Source organism: Mus caroli, unplaced genomic scaffold (genome assembly GCF_978045245.1).
Source record: "Mus caroli unplaced genomic scaffold, Mus_caroli_1 scaffold_10, whole genome shotgun sequence".
Taxonomy (NCBI): domain Eukaryota; kingdom Metazoa; phylum Chordata; class Mammalia; order Rodentia; family Muridae; genus Mus; species Mus caroli.
In genome coordinates, this window is record NW_028227265.1 from 24,996,657 (window position 1) to 25,002,500 (window position 5,844).

At 42.9% G+C, this 5,844-nt stretch overlaps 1 pseudogene; it reads left to right on the forward strand.

Annotated features, from left to right (window-relative positions):
• Positions 1-2,143: 2,143 nt before the first annotated feature.
• On the forward strand, positions 2,144-2,388 carry LOC110300936 (guanine nucleotide-binding protein G(I)/G(S)/G(O) subunit gamma-5 pseudogene; annotated as a pseudogene).
• Positions 2,389-5,844: the final 3,456 nt, after the last annotated feature.

Below are 5,844 nucleotides of genomic sequence, written 5' to 3' on the forward strand. Positions count from 1 at the left end.
GGTAATTGCAGGTAACTACACAAAACAGTTCTGTTGACTTATATCATGATTGGTTTCCAAGGGCACAGAATTTAACAGAATATTTAGTCAATCTTAACATTAGAAAGGTTCCTAGACCCATGGAGAGATGGCTCAGCTGTTAAAGGCTAGGCTTTCAACCAAAAAAGAGAACTCTGGGAGGGGGGACCAGGAGGAGGGGCAAGATTTTGGATGTAAATACATAAATTAATAAACAAATAAAATATGCAAAAAAGAAAGTTCCTTGGTAACAGCAAAAAATATGAGAAGGTTTCCTTATGACAGACTAGCCAAGTAATTGTTTACCTAGGCTTTTTTTTTTTTTTTTTTTTTTTTTTTTGGTTTTTCGAGACAGGGTTTCTCTGTATAGCCCTGGCTGTCCTGGAACTCACTTTGTAGACCAGGCTGGCCTCGAACTCAGAAATCCGCCTGCCTCTGCCTCCCAAGTGCTGGGATTAAAGGCGTGCGCCACCACGCCCGGCTTACCTAGGCTTTAACACACACTCTCTCTCTCTCTCCCCATCCCTCCCTCTTTCTCTTATATATATATATACACATATGTGTGTGTGTGTGTTTAAAGTGCTTATCTGATCTTGATTTAACTTTGGTAAGTGGTATGCATTGAGAAAATTATCCACCTCTTAGATTTTTCCAATTTGGTGGTGTATAGATTTCTATAGTATGTCTTTAATGATTCTCTGGATTTTCTCAGCATCTGTTGTTTCCTCTTTCATTTCTAATTTTGTTAATTAGGTATTTAATTTGGGTATTCTCTCTCCACCTTTATCTAATTTGGGTTTGTTGATCTTTACTTCACTTGTAAAGTAACTTATTTGCCAGATGTAACTGTCATCTCAGAAGCTTACTGCTGAATAAACTTACCCTTTCTAGTTCTTTTTGAACTCTGGTTGGCTGGTTCAATTCAGCTGTTCTGGCTCAAAACTCCTGCCCAAGCTGATTGGTTAAAACTTGCTTCTTTTGGCTTCTCACTGGATTGCTCTGCTTGGAAAAACTGCCTGTGAATTCCACAAACTGAACGGAACTGTATGAATTCAACTGAACTCTACTGCATTGCCTGAACTCCATCCCTCCACTCAATCTGTGCTGCTACTAAGTAGCCTCTCTTTCCCTGTCTATTCTCCTGAGAGTTTGGTGCGTCCCCTCTGACTCATTCTGTCAAACCTCTCTCTGGGGGCTGGAGAGATGGCTCAATGGTTAAGCACTGACTGCTCTTCCAAAGGTCCTGAGTTCAAATCCCAGTAACCACATGGTGGCTCACAACCATCTGTAAGAAATCTGATGCCCTCTTCTGGAGTGTCTGAAGACAGTTAAAGTGTACTTACATATAAATAAATAAATAAATCTTTAAAAAAAAATCTTTCTCTGATTTGTCATCTTGTCTGCCACTCACTTTCTTTTTTTTTTTTTTTTTTTTTTTTTTTTTTTTGGTTTTTTCGAGACAGGGTTTCTCTGTGTAGCCCTGGCTGTCCTGGCATTCACTTTGTAGACCAGGCTGGCCTCGAACTCAGAAATCCGCCTGCCTCTGCCTCCCGAGTGCTGGGATTAAAGGCGTGTGCCACCACGCCCGGCTTGCCACTCACTTTCAAACAAAAAAGGCTACAACCTTTTACAAACTAACTTGACCTTCACTGTTTGGGATTAAAGGTGTGTACTACAGACAAGTCACTATTCCAGCCAGAGGGAGTAATAGTGTGTCATGCTGGCTGAATCCCGGAGACCTCTGGGTGTGATCCCTCACCAGAGTAGCCAAATTACTGGATTAAAATACCTCTACGTTCACTGATTCATGTTTTGTTTGTTTCTATTTTATTGATTCCATCCCTGAGTCTGATTATATCTTGCCATTTACTCCTTGTGCGTGTGATTTCTTCCTTTTGTTCTAGAGCTTTCAGGTGTGCTGCTAAATTAAGCTCGCCCTTCCTACTTCTTTCTGAAGTTTGGCTGGCTGGTTCAATTCAGCTGTCCTGGCTCAAAATTCCTGTCCAATCAGATTGGTTAAATCTGGCTTCTCGGGAGCCCTCCCCCCACCCCCCACCACTGTCCCACGACCTGCGGCCCCCCTGCCCAGACTGGTGAGTCAGGCCGGCTGTCCTGAGCGAGCGCCATGCTGGGTTCTTCTAGCATCGCAGCCATGAAGAAGGTCATCCAGCAGCTCCGGCTGGAGGCCGGGCTCAACCACGTGAAGGCTTCCCAGGCAGCTGCAGACTTGAAACAGTCCTGTCTGCAGAATGCTCAACATGACCCTCTGCTGACTGGAGTGTCTTCAAGTACAAATCCCTTCAGACCCCAGAAAGTCTGCTCCTTTTTGTAGTCATCTATCTTGAGGTTTCTCAAACCACTTTTCATGAACCAATGAATATTCAAGAGAACTAAGTTTGAAGTCTGTACAAAAGCTTCTCTTTAGCACGAGCCATAATACACTATCTTCTGCTCGCCAGTCCTTAACATCTACCCCTCTGAATGCCATGGATTTCTGTTTCACAAGGTTTAATATTTTATATACACCAGCTGTAGCATACAATAAAGCAGCATACCAAAAAAAACAAAAACCAAAACAAAACAAAAAACTGGCTTCTCTCGGCTTCTCATTCAATTGCTTGGAATATGCCTCTTAGATCTGCCTTCAGTGTGCTCCATAAGTTCCATTCGGTTGTGTATTCATTTTCATTCAATTCTAGAAAGTCTTTCTTTCGTTTCTGTCTTGATCCATTTTTCATTCAGTAGTGAGTTGTTCAGTTCCCATGCATTTGTAAGCCTTCTGTTGCTAAGCTCCAGCTTTAGTCCATGGTGGTCTGATAGGGATGTGGGGAGTTCTTTCGATTTTCTTATGTCTGTTGAGACTTGCTTTGTGTCTAAGTATGTGGTCAGTTTGGGAGAAAATTCTGTGAGGCGCTGAGAAGATAAGTTATTTTGTGTTTCTGTGAAATGTTCTGTATCTCTTGGTTCACTTGGATTATTAGATCTGTTAGCTCCAGCGTTTCTCTGTCTAGTTTTTGTCTGGATGGCCTGTCTATTGTTGAGAATTGAATATTGAAGTCTCCCATTCCTAGTATGTGAAGGTCAATATGTAATTTCAGTTGTAGTAGTGAGGTTTTTTTGTTTTGTTTTTGTTGTTGTTTTTTTTTTTTTTTTTTTTGGTTTTTCGAGACAGGGTTTCTCTGTATAGCCCTGGCTGTTCTGGAACTCACTTTGTAGACCAGGCTGGCCTCGAACTCAGAAATCCGCCTGCCTCTGCCTCCCGAGTGCTGGGATTAAAGGCGTGCGCCACCACGCCCGGCTGTTGTTTTGTTTTTTATGAAACTGTGTGCCTTTGTGTTTGGGACAATGTCCTTTTGGTGGATTTTTCTTTTGATGAACATATAGTGTTCTTCTCTATCTCTTGATTTGTTTTGCTTTGAAGTCTATTTTGTCAGATATTAAAATGGCTACACCAGCTTGCTTCTTAGGTCCATTTGTTTGGAATATCCTTTTCCATCCTTTTACCCTGAAGTGAGTCTATCCTTGATGTTGAGGTATATCTCTTGGATGCAGAAGAAGAATAGATCCCGTTTTTTACATCAATTCGGTTGGTCTATGCCTTTTTGTTGGGGAATTGAGACCTTTGTTGTTGAGAGATATCAACATAATGAGTCGAAGGCCAATTCAAGATGCTGCTTCAAACACGAATCAACACGGCGTAGCACAGTCAGCTCAGTAGGGACATGCATCTCTTGGATAATTCCAGCAAAGTACTCTGTTTCCTTATCTATACAGTCACAATTTACTTGTCAGGAAAACAGTATTTGAAGTCACTCTTGTACTAGGAGGGCCTGAGGTAGTAGCAGTATGTTTCTGCTAAAATAGCAGCATCGGGGAGAGACATGAGACTTTGCAAAAGCCCTGGGTGTCTTTATTCTTTGACAATTAGCGGAGGAATTTAGCTTTGCAGTGGCATCCTTGCTACCGAGCCCCCTTAGGCTTTCTGGTTTGCTAGCTCATCCCAACACTGTAACGCTGTTTCTGCACTAGAGGATTGCAGTGTACTTTGGTTGCTTTATTCCTGAGAACTTTTAGCACATACCTAGTTCTGTAGTTTTATAATTAGTTTTTTAACTATTCCTAGAATTTCTTTTTTTATTTAGGGGCTGTAGATTTTTTTTAAGGTTCTGCAGTTAAGAGCACTGGCTGGTCTTCCAGAGGACCCCAATTCCTAGCACCTACAGGACAGCTGATCACTATCTGCAATGCTGGTCCCAGGAGACCTGACTCCTTCTTCAGGCCTCTGCAAGCTCTAGGCATGCACATGATACATGCGCATACATACAAGCAAAATACTCATACACATAAACTACTAATAAGATATCATTTTTATTTATTTTGTTTTCTGAATATGGATATTTTGATTACACACATATATCTGTGCACCACATGCAGACCTGGCGTCATGGGTCACCTGGAACTGGAGTTACAGACAGATATGAGCTGCCATGTGGGTGCTGGGAATTAAACCTGGGTCCTTTAGAGAAGCAGCCAGTGATCCTAACTGCTGAGCCATTTCTCCAGCCCAATAATGCATATTTTTTAAATAAAATAAAAATTATAGGGCTAGCCAGGCAGTGGTGGCACACGCCTTTAGTCCCAGCACTTGGGAGGCAGAGGCAGGTGGATTTCTGAGTTCGAGGCCAGCCTGGTCTACAAAGTGAGTTCCAGGACAGCCGGGTCTATACAGAGAAACCCTGTCTCAAAAAATTAAATAAATAAAATAAAATAAAATATAGGGCTGAAGAGATGACTCAGCGGTTAAGAGCACTGACTGCTCTACCAGAGGTCCTGAGTTCACTTCCCAGCAACCACGTGGTGACCCACAATCATCTGTAATGGGATCATATGTCCTCTTCTGGTGTGTCTGAAGACAGCTACAGTGTACTCACATACATAAAATAAACAAATAAATCTTTTAAACTATGTATGTATTTCTTTGGTGTTTATGTGTGCCTGCATGCATCATGGGGTGAGTATAAATGTCAGAGAAGAGCTGTTCAGGGGTCTGTTCTTGCCTTCCACCATCCTGAGGCATGCATCATGGGGTGAGTATAAATGTCAGAGAACAGCTTTTCAGGGGTCTGTTCTTGCCTTCCACCATCCTGAGGCATGCATCATGGGGTGAGTATAAATGTCAGAGAAGAGCTGTTCAGGGGTCTGTTCTTGCCTTCCACCATCCTGAGGCTGTGATGTGTGGTTCTGGATGGTTCTCTGGACTCTGCCTTCCATCATTCTTTTTGTTGTTGTTGTTTTGTCTTTGTTTTTGTTTTTTCGAGACAGGGTTTCACTGTATAGCCCTGGCTGTCCTGGAACTCACTCTGTAGACCAGGCTGGCCTCGAACTCAGAAATCTGCCTGCCTCTGCCTCTGCTAGAATTAAAGGCGTGTACTACCACTGCCCGGCCCATCATTCTTTAGGAGATCCCTGTACCACAACTGGCTTTTTGTTTTTGTTTTTGTTTGTTTTTGTGAGCCCTGGGAATCAGCCGTGCATATTCCGCTTTTGAAACACTTTTACCCTGAGTCACCTGCCTGTCCCCTCTCACTTAGAACACTGAGCAGAAAGAGCAAGGTGTGTCATGAAGATCTCTACCTGATGTTAAACCTGCAGCCTGGAGGGAGAGTCTGAGGGGACCTGAGAAGGAGCAAGGAGAAGTGGTGTCCATAAACTGCAAGGAGGATTTTGAGCAGAGGTGGAGCTAGAACAAAGACAGAGGCCAGCATGGGGGGGTGGGGGGGGGGAGGTGTATCACAGAAAACTTTTTTGCATCAGACCTAGCAGAAG